Genomic DNA, 13,076 nt, shown 5'->3' on the forward strand with positions numbered 1-13,076 from the left:
CAAAAATACACTACATGAAATAACTTATACTGTTTTACAGAGACCCTAAGGGGGCGAGGAGTGGATTAAGCAGAAGTTCCACTTTTGGGTGGAACTCCGCTTTAAGTATAAAAGAGCAGATTACACTCCACATATTAGGCATCATAGCACACAGACTTAGACGAATAATTGTCACTCATGGTTAAAGCGGAGCTTCACCCATTAAGAAGTTCCGCTTTATGCCCTCTACTTACCGTATTTATCGGGGTATTGCACGCTCCGGCGTATATCGCGCACCCCTAATGTGGACCCGCATTCCTGTAAAAAAAAAAACATTTTAGTACTTACACTTTCGGTGTCTTGCGCGGTGTCCATCGACGGCCTCGTTGGGTCCGTCTGCGGCTTCAGTTGTGTCCTCGTCGTGTCCGGCGTCCTTCTGCAGCCATCGTGGTGTCCTCCGCCGCTCGATCCCCGCGCCGAGTTTGAACCACTGCGCCGGCATATACCGAGCGCAGTACACTCGGGTATAGTCGGGTAGGCTCGGCTCCTCTCGCGGTCACGTCCTGCGCGTCCTGTACGTCCAGGACGTGACCACGAGAGGAGCCGAGCCTGCCCGACTATACCCGAGTGTACTGCGCTCGGTATATGCTGGCGCAGTGGTTCAAACTCGGCGCGGGAAGCGGGTATCGGCGTATATCGCGCACCCACGATACTGCCATGATTTTCAGGGCAAAAAAGTGTGCGGTATACGCCGATCAATACGGTATGTATTTGGCACATTTTGTGGAGGGGGGGGGGTACTTGTCAGGGAGTACTTTGATAGGTACACACTCCCACTTCTGGTGATCCACCGATAGTTTTTGTCCCTCCACCCCCTCTCGCAACCTTCTGGGACTTGTCACAGGTCCCAGAAGGCTGTGGGACCATTCACAAAGCGCAGTGGGCATGCCGACTATTGAAGAACCGGTTCGGGTGAGCATGTCAATGGACAAATGGACAGGTGAGTGTCCATTTAATAAAAGTCAGCAGCTACAGTATTTGTAGCTGCTGACTTTAATTTTTTTTTCGAACTAGGCAAGGAACCGCTATAACTTCAAATTGATAACCTGTAAAGGCTTTTAAAGCATCTCCTATTAACAATTTTGGGTACTGTAGTTTGTTGTAATTTTATGCCTGATCTGTTTGGGATCTATTTACGCAATCTCATCTTTTATATTGTGCCAAAAAATTGGGTATTATATTGTGTTTGTATGTGCTAAAATTAACTTCAGTGTATTTTTTTACTGAAAATTTGGGTTTCATAAACATGTGCGCAGATATATGTGATGTAAAAAAAACTGCAGCTACCCCCATCTTATTCTCCAGGATCTTTGCTTTCAGAAAATATTTATCTTTGGGGGTTTGAACTAATCTTCAGGCCTAAAATGTGAAGACGGTTAATGTTACCAGCCTTTGCTATCCCCTTTTCCTCCAAGTCGTCTCATTCCACCTACAGTAGGTGTTTGTGATATTGTGTTTTTAGCATGACAGCATCGCGCTGATTCTCATAGAAGCGACGGGAGATCCGACTTGGATTCCCGCCAATTCTACACGTGTGCGGCGTTTGTTATGAATCCTGAGGGGGAAGTCCCCGCCGGATTTTAAATAAAAATTCGGCATGTTTTCCCCCCTCAGGAGCATACCGGGCCCTTAGGTCTGTTATGGGTTGTAAGGAGAGCCCCCCTACGCCGAAAAAAACGGCGTAGGGGGTCCCCCTACAATCCATACCAGACCCGTATCCAAAGCACGCTACCCGGCCGGTCAGGAAAGGAGTGGGGACGAGCGAGCGCCCCCCCCCCCCTCCTGAGCCGTACCAGGCTGCATGCCCTCAACATGGGGGGGTTGGGTGCTCTGGGGCAGGGGGGGCGCACTGCGGCCCCCCCACCCCAGAGCACCCTGTCCCCATGTTGATGAGGGCAGGGCCCCTTCCCGACAACCCTGGCCGTTGGTTGTCGGGGTATGCGGGCGGGAGGCTTATCGGAATCTGGGAGCCCCCTTTAATAAGGGGGCCCCCAGATACCGGCCCCCCACCCTAAGTGAATGGATATGGGGTACATCGTACCCCTACCCATTCACCTAGAGGAAAAGTGGTAAAAACACAAATAAAAACACAGGGTATTAAAATATTTTATTAGTCTGCTCCGGAGGCTCCCCCTGTCTTCTTTAGCTCTTTTACCAGGGGGAGCTTCTTCTTCCGATTTCCGGGGGTCTTCTCCTGCTCTCCGGGGTCTTCACCGCTCTTCTGTGACGTCTTCTCCGCTCCGGGGGGTCTTCTTCTATGTTCGCCGCTCTCCGCTCTTGACTCGGCGCACCCCGGTTCTTCCTCCCGCTGTCCGGTGCCTTCTCCTTCTTCCGCTGTTCTGTGACGTCTTCTCCTCTTCTTCCGCTGTTCTGTGACGACTTCTACTTCTCCCTTCAGGCCGCTGTGCTGTGACGTCTTCTCTTCTTCTCTTCTCCCGATGTTGACACGCCGGCTCGTCTCGCTGAAATGGCAGGTGCGCTGCTTTCATCGGACCTATATAGGCCTCACAGTCCCATCATGCCCTGTACCTACCCATGTGATACCTACCCACATAGGTAGATAGACGTTCAGCGCTGAAGGAGAAGGCACCGGACAGCTGGAGGAAGAACCGAGTATCAGGAATCAAGTACTCACCGAGACCGAACTGCCGAGGGTGGTTCACCTTTACGACCAAGCGCGCCCGCCCACTGAGTTTTGGAACAGGTGGCGGTAGCACGAGGCGGTACCGGTGCCAGTGGAGAAGCGTTGACCGGTGACGGTTGTAGATGACAGGTGCTTCTGGGTGACTGCAGACGGAAACAGGAACACACGATACTGAAGCCGGATAACCGGTACTGAAAGAGTCCAAGAAACAAACTGGAAAGTCCGGGGTGCAAGCCAAGGTTCGGGGAGCAGAGAAGACAGCAGATCCGGGTAACAAGCCAAGAGGTTCAAGGGCAGGAGAAACAACAACAGAGTCCAGGTCACAAGCCGAGGTCGGGGTCAGAAGAGTTCAATAGAGTGGTGAAGCAATCCGAAGTCAGGTTCCAGGTGAGAGGTGAGTCGGACGGAATTCCAACAGGAAATGGTTTCCAGAGACACAGGTTCAGGAAGTAGCTGACGATAAACCAGCAATCTGTCTACTGACAGGAGCTGGTTTAAATAGGGCAGTCACGCTGGTGATTGGCCCCGAGAGGTCACATGCGTATGCGCACACGCCTAAAGTGCCCAGTTAGCCGCCGGGAAGCCAATCTACTACGCTGGTGTGTTAAAGGAGGAAGTACAGCGCTTTGGCCCTGACACCGGGGTGCGCCGAGTCAACAGCGGAGAGCGGCGAACATAGAAGGAGACCCCCGGAGAGTTGAGAAGACCCCCCGGATAGCGGAGAAGACCCGTCGGGATAGCGGAAGAAGAAGCCCCCCGCCGAAGACGCCGGAGGAAACCCGCCGGGGGTGGGGGCTTTTTTAAAAGCGACCCCCCCGGCGGTGGAAGAGAACCAGACGGCGGCCCCCACCCACCCGAAGACGTCAAAGAAGAAGCTCCCCCTGGTAGAAGAGCTAATAAAGAAGACAGGGGGAGCCTCCGGAGCAGAAAAATAAATTATTTTAAAAACCCTTGTGTGGTGTGTTTATTAACTTTGACATTTTTCCTACAGGTGAATGGTTAGGGGTACGATGTACCCCATATCCATTCACTTAGGGTGGGGGGCCGGTATCTGGGGGCCCCCTTATTAAAGGGGGCTCCCAGATTCCGATAAGCCTCCCGCCCGCATACCCCGACAACCAACGGCCAGGGTTGTCGGGAAGGGGCCCTGTCCTCATCAACATGGGGACAGGGTGCTCTGAGGTGGGGGGGGCCGCAGTGCGCCCCCCTGCCCCAGAGCACCCAACCCCCCCATGTTGAGGGCATGCAGCCTGGTACGGCTCAGGAGGGGGGGGCGCTCGCTCGTCCCCACTCCTTTCCTGGCCGGCCGGGTAGCGTGCTTAGGATACGGGTCTGGTATGGATTGTAGGGGGACCCCCTACGCCGTTTTTTCGGCGTAGGGGGGGCTCTCCTTACAACCCATAACAGACCTAAGGGCCCGGTATGCTCCTGAGGGGGGAACCCATGCCGGATTTTTATTTAAAATCCGGCGGGGACTTCCCCCTCAGGATTCATAACAAACGCCGCACACGTGTAGAATTGGCGGGAATCCAAGTCGGATCTCCCGTCGCTTCTATGACGGCTTTGTCTCTATCGTGGCAAGCCAGCTCGGCGCTGGCTCCCGCGATGGGGCTCGTAGGTGCTTAATCTCGCCGAGAAAGGGAGCGAGATTGACACAATATCGCGTGCACCTACTGTAGATATTTACTGGGAGCCACAAAACCTCAAAACTGAGGCCCAGATTCTTAAAGGACTTACGGCGGCGCAACGCCATGTACGCCATCGTAAGTCCTAATCTGGGCCGTCGTATCTATGCGACTGATTCTTAGAATCAGTTACGCATAGATAAGCATTAGATCCGACAGGCGTAAGGCTCTTACGCCGTCGGATCTTAAATTTTTTTTTTTTCGCCGCTAGGTGTCGCCACCGTGGTTTTCCCCGTCGAGTATGCAAATTAGCTAGATACGCGAATTCCCGAACGTACGCCCGGCCGACGCAGTGAAGTTACGACGTTTACGTTACGCTTGCCCCGGCGTAAAGTTGCCCCTGGGTATATGAGGCGCAGCCAATGTTAAGTATGGCCGTCGTTCCCGCGTCGCAATTTGAAAATGTTACGTCGTTTGCGTAACTCGTCCGTGAATGGGGCTGGACCCCATTTACGTTCACGTCGAAACCAATAACGTCATTGCGACGTCATTTAGCGCAATGCATGACGGGAAATTTTAGGGACGGCGCATGCGCAGTACGTTCGGCATGGGAACGTGCCTAATTTAAATGCTCTACGCCTCCTACCCGGCTCATTTGAATTACGTGGGTATGCGCCAGGGTATTTATGCTATGCCGCCGCAACTTTACAGGCAAGTTCTTTGAGAATAAAGCACTTGCCTGTAAAACTTGCGGCGGCGTAACGTAAATGTCATACGTTACCCCGCCGCAGTTTTGCGCTATTCTACGTGAATCTGGCCCTGAATGTCTAATGCACAGAAGAATATACATTGATGCCTATGAAAAGTCTGTCTATTATTTGTTCCAGTGGTGGATGAATTTTTCTACAGAAATAAATTAAGGGGCAGATCCACAGTGAGAGTACGCGTCGTATCTTTAGTTTGAATCCTCAAACCAAGATACGACGGCATCTGGGTTGGATCCGACAGGCGTACAGCTTCGTACGCCTTCGGATCGTAGATGCAATACTTCGGCGTCCGCTGGGTGGAGTTTGCATCGTTTTCCGCGTCGGGTATGCAAATGAGCTTTTTCCGACGATCGACAAACGTACGCGCGGCCGTCGCATTCTCTTACGTCGTCTCTAGTTGGCTTTTTCTGGCATATAGTTAAAGCTGCTATTTTGTGGCTTATAGGTAGACTTGCCATGTTAAGTATGGTCGTCGTTCCCGCGCCGAAATTTGAATTTTTTTTTTATTTGCGTAAGTCGTCCGTGAATAAGGATGGACGTAAGTCACGTCTAAGCTCAAAAAATGACGTTGTTGCGACGTCATTTCGCGCAAAGCACGGCGGGAAATTTGTAAACGGAGCATGCGCAGTTCAATCGGCGTGGGGACGCGCTTCATTTAAATGAATCACGCCCCCTAATCGTCGATTTGAAATCCGCCGCCAGAAATACACTACGCCGCCGTAACTTACGGCGCAAAATCTTCCTGGATTCGACTTAAAGCCAGGTAAGATACGGCAGCGTAGCGTATATCTCTGATACGCTGCGCCTATCCATTTCTATGTGGATCTGGCCCTAAGTTTCCTCCTCATGGATAAAGAAGCCCAAGTGGGAAATTGTTGATGTATAGGCTTTGCAGCACCCAGCGTACCATACATCTTGGAGGAGAAGGATTTGGTAAGTATAATGCCGCGTACACACCATCACTTTATGTGATGAAAAAAAACGTCATTTTCTGTGAAGTAACGTTGCCTACACACCATCGTTTTTTCACAATGCTCTAGCAAAGCGAGGTTACGTTCACCACGTTTTTCCATTGAAGCTCGCTTCATCACTAGCTTCTGGGCATGCGCGGGTTTAAAAACTTTGTTTTAAACGTCGTTTTTTGCTACACACGGTCAATTTCTGTGAAGTAAAAAACGACGTTTTGAAAAACGACACATAAAATTGAAGCATGCTTCAAATTTTTTTGGTCGTTTTTCACAAGACATAAAACGACGTTTTCCCCCACACACGGTCATTTAAATTGACGTTTTTAAAAACGTCGTTTTTTTTCATCACATAAAGTGATGGTGTGTACGCGGCATTAGACTTTGGGCTGGTGCACATTGAAATTGTGCATAAGGTACAACTTCAATGTGCACCAGCCCAAATTCTTATACTTACCTAATCCCTCTCCTCCAAGATGTATGCTGAGTGCTACAACGTAAGACTCATTGAAGACCCGAAACTCAAAGCTGTATTTATGTGTTATCCTTTGAACAAATAAGACAAATCCACATTTAAGGGCTCTCTCATACCAGCAGTCAGGCTGAATGAACGGCCATGAAAGGATACAGTTCCAATGTGCCTATCCTGGCACATCGCACTTTACTTTTTTTGTTAGAACTTTATTGAAAAGTTGCAAGTGACAATTAATTAAGTTCTGTTGGCTTACATTTTAGTGACTATGTCACTCATGCCCAGTGCATCTGATGTAAAAAGTCTCTATAGGAAAAATCTAATAGCTGAACAGAAGCTGAAAAGGTCGGGTTTGATTGAGATATAAGGGCGCCTCTATGCAGATTCCTGGGGTAACTCTTCTTGTCAGTCATTTAATCCTCCCCCCTTCGAGGCATGTGCTACAGGTTACCCAGATTGTTCTCTCATCTTATTGCCAAAAATAAGATATCAGTCTCAGGCACATCTGCAACATAAAAGACTCATTGAAGAGCCGAAACCCAAAGCCGTATTTGTGTGTTGTCTGTCGGTAAATATTTAATGTCCTCAGAGTAACCGGATCCAAAACTCATCAGCCTCTATGACACGTAATGAGGGGAAGTTGCCATAGAAACAGGTTCCTACAAACGGGCACTCCAGAGTTTATTGTACCAAAACAGCTGTGTTCAGAAGAACTTGGAAGAATGGTCAACAATATTGGTGTTTGGATCATGTGACCCAGGACAAGATGGCTGCAGCTGTCATGTCTGTCTTCTCTGTGTCACCTGGTCTAGTTACAGAGCTGTGCCCAGCCTTGTCTCAGGTTCTGTAGGCCTCATCCAATATTCATGTTGGGTATCACCTGACAGCAGCTTCAATCTCTCTCAGACCAGCCCTTCCTCTGTTCCTGGGACACTTTCTGCTCTTTTTATCCCAATATTACTGAAAGGACGAAGGCCAGGGGACAAGGCCATGGGATAATTTGTGTTTTATGCTTATTGGCCAGCTTAACGAATACAAGGGTGATATCATTGGTGAAAGAACAGTTTTGTTGGTCAAGGAAGGTCAGCTCTTGGTAAGTAGCATGTCAACTGTGTCTTTTTCAGAAATGGTCCCTATTTCCAGGACCACTTCTAATCTTCTTTTCCCTTATTACTGAATCAGGCTAAAGAATATGACCATGATATGTGTCCTTTACTCAAAATCAAGCATGGTAGAAACATGGTTGAGTTATTTGGTGGATTATGACTATGGCTGGTCAGGAAAGTTTGACTCTTGATGAGTAGGGTGTCTTCTGTTTGTATCAGCTCCATCAGAATATGCACAAAATTGTATTACACTGTCTTTTCATTTTGTTATAAACTTGCTGTACTGAACTTATGTGGATGCCCACTTTCATTTCCTTGCCCTTTATGTATCACCAATAACTAGATAACATATGGAGTTAACAAAAATGCATTTTACTTATTGTCGAGGGTATTATTTTGCATGAGGTTACAATATGTGGTTTTATAAGATCCAGTCCAATCATACAAATTTAATGAGGTTGCATGAGACAGCAATTTGATGAGCCTAACATTTTTTCTTTACATAAGCTCCATGCAAATTGTATTGTGTGTGATGTGATTATACAAGTAGTCACAGCGTTCTCCTATGACAGTTTTTAGGATCGTATACGCCAATCTGGTGATATTCTATTATTTAACAATAGACCAGTCTGATATGTCTTTAGTGAGGTAGACAATCGAATTCCAGAAATTAAATACACTATATTGCCAAAAGAATAGTACTTCTACAAATGATTGAGTTCAGGTGTTTCCAGTAAAGGATAACCCAACTGGAGGCCAATATATACAACAGTGGTGTTGAAACTTGTGAGTGGACCCCTTCAAATGATTGAGTTTGGGTGTTTTAGGTGAAGGGTTGCCCAGCTGGAGGCCAATGTATATCAGTGCGGTGTGGATATTTATGAATGGACCCCTATGAAATGATTGAGTTCAGGTATTTCCAGTGAAGGATAACCCAACTGGAAGCCAATATATACAACTGTGATGTTGATACTTGTGAGTGAACCCCTTCAAATGATTGAGTTTGGGTGTTTTAGGTGAAGGGTTGCCCAGCTGGAAGCCAATATATAGCAGTGGTATGGATATTTGTGAATTGACCCCTATGAAATGATTGAGTTCAGGTATTTCCAGTAACGGGTAACAAAGTAGTGGTTGGATGATCTATAGCTGGGGGCCTATATATATAATTGTGGTGCTGAAATTTGTGAACTGACTCCTTAAAATGGTTGAGGTGTTTTAAGTATTGTTATTTCTACAGCATGCAAAGGTATTTTAGACAATTGTGTTTTTCCAACCTGTGTGTCCGTTTTGGGATCTTTTTCTCTTCCAGCTTTACTGTGCCCCCCATTATAAAGCCAGCTCCATAAGGACGTAGGGGTTGATTTACTAAAACTGGAGAGTGCAAAATCTGGTGTAGCTGCGCATGGTAGCCAATCAGCTTCTAACTTTAGCTTGTTCGGTTAAGCTTTGACAATAAAACCTGGAAGCTGATTGGTTTCTATGTAGAGCTTAACCAGATTTTGCACTCTCCAGTTTTAGTAAATCAACCCCATAATTTGGTGAGTTTTGAGTGAAAGAACTCAAGTGGCCCGCACAGACCCCTGACTTCTGTCCTATTAATTGTAATGCCAGCTATGGATCATCATCACCTGACCTCACAAACGCTCCTTTGGCTAAAGGAGAACAAATTCCCATGGAGAGCAGTTGTCTATGAATGTTCAATGTTAGTCAATGCATTTGGTGATTCGCGGTTCGGCTGAATGTTAGTGTTTGTACTGTGTTAGTAAACAGAGTATCTGTTGAGTTTGTTATTTTATGTCTGTAACCAGTTCTATTTTCTATGTGGTGTGGTGTGTGCATGATATTGTAGTAGTTAGTCTCGCCATCAATACGTAAATATGCATCTGTTAGTAAGTGCGGATGTTATGTCAATAATTTATGTACTCAGCTATATGTCAGTAAAGATTTATACTGTGTTAATAATAAAGTATATCTACTAAGAAGTCATTCATTGTTATCAGCAGTGACATGACAAATGGTGGGTTCCGCTGTATGGGTAGATGCTATCACAATGGTAGATAGACAGGTTTGGTCTGGTCAGGTTGCACAGGCATGGTCTCAGTAACTCAGTTCATCAGTGATTTGTGACACCGACATCTATCTTTGTCTATCTTCGACGTTAACCACTTCAGTACCTATGGACTGGAGCACTTTGACGTTTTCTGCTATGGGCCTACTCATTCGGCAATAACTTTGTCATTACTCTAAGAAGAAGTATTGGATAAGTAAAAAAATAGAAAAATTCATACTTACTTCCATACTGCATCATCTGTGTCAAGATACAGCTGTGCCACACCGGCTCTAAGACCGAATTGAGCAATCACTAGTCCACTGATCTCTCAGTTCTCAGTATGCTGCAAGTGGAGAGCAGGGACTGTTAGTCACCGATCTCTGCTCTGTCCCTCCAATGCTCACTGAAGTGACTGGGAGGCTGGGTGGCTGGCTCTAGCTTTCAGTCACACTCAATATGGTGAAACCAGCTGTCATTCAGGTGGATCCCAACAATATTGTAGGGATCCTTCCAGAACTCGGCTCAGCTTTTCCCCTGAAATGTACCTAGTGCTGTTGTATTATAGGTCCATGATCTGTCTGTGCTGTCTAGCTGGTGTGGATTACACAGAATTACAAATCATTAAAGCAGGGCTAATGATCCCATATGCTATATATACAGCTCCTCGTCTTCCTCCAGCACTCAATTGCTTACAGATCCCAGCTGGACACTGCAAGCTCTAGGAGCAAGACCCTCATACATCCTGTTCTCTATTAGATAGTGTATAATGAGGAGAATCCTCATGTCTCCTGTCCCCTCTTAGATATTTAGATCTAAAAACTGGGACCCTCCTACGTCCTTTTCCCGGTTTGACTGCAAGTTGAAATGAGCAGGCCCCTTGTACCTCCTGTCCCCTATTAGATATAAGCTGTTATGAGCAGAACCCTAATACTTTGGGTCCCTCTTAGTCTGTATGCTCTCAACTACCTATTCCCTATTAGACTTGCCCTCATATTTAGCTTTAAATTGTCTGAGTCTGACTCTCCCTAGCTTGAGAGTCAGGGATCATACTGTGCAGTGTTGACCCTTCTTTTTCAAGACCTCTGCAATTTTCCCTGGCATACTGTCAATCAACAGCCCATTCTTCCATAATGCTCGCTTCTCGGCTTTTTGGCTAAGATCAAGTGTAATATCTGTTCTTATCAGTTGTCAGCGGAGCGCTGAAGCACCTCCTACATGGGGAGGGTGGATGCAATCCAATGACGTCATTGCACCTGGAAGGATGGTTTCAGCAGTGACTACGCCGTGCTGCCCGACAGATACTGGGGGCCGGCCCATGGTCGAGTCTGAGCCATCTGGAAGGGTGCTCCTGGTGAGGATTGGTGCTGCACTGGTCTGGAGTTCTAGTCTGGCCTTCTGGCTGGCTGGTGTAAGTGCTATCTCTATCAGAGATCCGGTAGGAGGAGCTGGTAATGCCCTGGGATAAGACGGGGTAGGACCATGCAAATCCGCCGGGTTGACCGAGGGTCTGGAAGGGCTGGTATTGGTGGAGGCTGCTAACTGGCGTGGTAGTTCTCCCTAAGAAAATCTTGAAGGGCTCTCTAGCTGGCAGGGGTGGAGGGCTGCACTGGCCGGTTGGGGGGTCGGATTTGGAACGAAAAGCCTATGGTGCATGTGCCCCTGGAGTGGCAGTCCAGGGGTATCTGAGAATCACTGGGTGTGAGGGACACTTTGATTTAAAGATACCACGGTCACTGCACCAGCTACACGCTTTTTTTTAGCACCTGCCTCCTGGGCCGGGCCTTTTGGCTAGGACCGGAGGAATTTTTTATTCCTGGCCGGAGGGCCTGGTCATTGTTAATCACAATGACCACTTCATTTCACTATCCCTTTCCCCCACCTTCTTTTATTCAGGCCTATGTTTGTCACGTTTTTGTCTTATTTTTGTTTGTGCACGTTTTGATCACTGTGAGATTATTAGGGTGCCGGTCCTCGGGCCAGCCCTGAACGTCTTGGAAGTGGGTGGACATGGCCTTCTGGCTTAGTCTGCCTGCTCTCATGGGGTCTCCCTTCGGAGGAGCCCCACCTAGTACTGGGAGGGTTCTTTTTCGGCAGTCCCTCCGAGGAAGTTGGGTCCGTGTCGGCTTCGGTTGCTCGGACCACAGTACCTCAGTCCCTCTCTGGAGCCTAACGCCCCAGGGGATCAGGGTTTGGGTCCCTCTTCACAGGAGGACCACTTAACGTTGCACCGGTTTGCACGTTTTTGTGAACACTCTTTATGTGTGTGCACATTTTTTCTGCACCGGGTGGAGTTTTTTGGGGTTTTTTTAACACGTCATAGGCTTTCAAAAAATATTCTTCCATAATGCTTGGAGTTTGTCAGAATTTGTGGGGGGTTTTTGTTCAACCGCCTCTTGAGGATTGACCACAAGTTCTCTATGGGATTAGGTCTGGGGAGTTTCCTGGCCATGGACCCAATTGCAATGTTTTGTTCCCCAAGCCACTTAATTATCATATTTGCCTTATGGCAAGGTGCTCCAACATGGTGGAAAAGACATTGTTGATCACCAACTGTTCTTAGTTGGATATTTTTGTACCATTCTTTATTCATGGTGAGGTTTCTAAGCAAAATTGTGAATGAGGCTCGCCCACTCCCTTGTCTGAAAAGCAACACCACATATGAATGGTCTCGGGATGCTTTACTGTTGGCATGACACAAGATTGATGGTAGCGCTCACCTTTTCTTCTCCAGACAAGGTTTTTTACCAGATGCCCCCAAACAATCGCAAAGGGGATTCATCAGAGAAAATGACTTTACCCCAGTCCTCAGCAGTCCAATCCTTATACCTTTTGCAGAATATCAGTCTGTCCCTAAAGTTTTTCCTGGAGAGAAGTGGCTTCTTTTTGTCCCTTCTTGATGCCAGGCCATTCTCCAAAAGTCTTCTCCTCACAGATGGACTCACACCTGCCTGCTGCCATTCCTGAGCACGCTCTGTACTGGTGGTGCCCCGATCCCGCAGCTGAATCAACTGTAGGAGACGGGTCTTAGCGCTTGCTTGTCTTTCTTCACAACAATTGAGTGTTTCCTTGCAGGTAACCATGGTTAACAGAGGAAAAACAATGATTTTAAGCACCACCCTCCTTCCAGTCTGTTATTCTAACTCAAGCTCCTCTTTAAGTACCCCCTGTTGAACCAGGCCTAACAGTCTCCTTTGATGATAGCCATATGCACTTAAAGTGGAACTTTAGTCAGAAAATTAACTCCTGCTAGATTACTTCAAAACTGGCCTCTTTTGCAGGTATAGCTATGTAAAATAAGTGCCTATACTGTTTAAAATCCAGTAATACACTGTCTCACCCTGCTCTGCACGTGCTCAGTTGATATCTATTTTGGTACTGTGCCACATTTGTAGAAGCTGATCTGCTGAC

At 47.4% G+C, this 13,076-nt stretch overlaps 1 protein-coding gene and 1 pseudogene across 12 annotated transcripts in view; both read left to right on the plus strand.

The window, feature by feature from the left end:
* Window positions 1–13,076, plus strand: part of OTOF (otoferlin) — a 465,027-nt gene that overhangs the window by 285,172 nt on the left and 166,779 nt on the right. The gene's annotated exons all lie outside the window — the stretch shown is intronic.
* On the plus strand, window positions 10,802–10,908 carry LOC120938699 (annotated as a pseudogene).

This window comes from Rana temporaria, chromosome 4, assembly GCF_905171775.1.
Source record: "Rana temporaria chromosome 4, aRanTem1.1, whole genome shotgun sequence".
Taxonomy (NCBI): domain Eukaryota; kingdom Metazoa; phylum Chordata; class Amphibia; order Anura; family Ranidae; genus Rana; species Rana temporaria.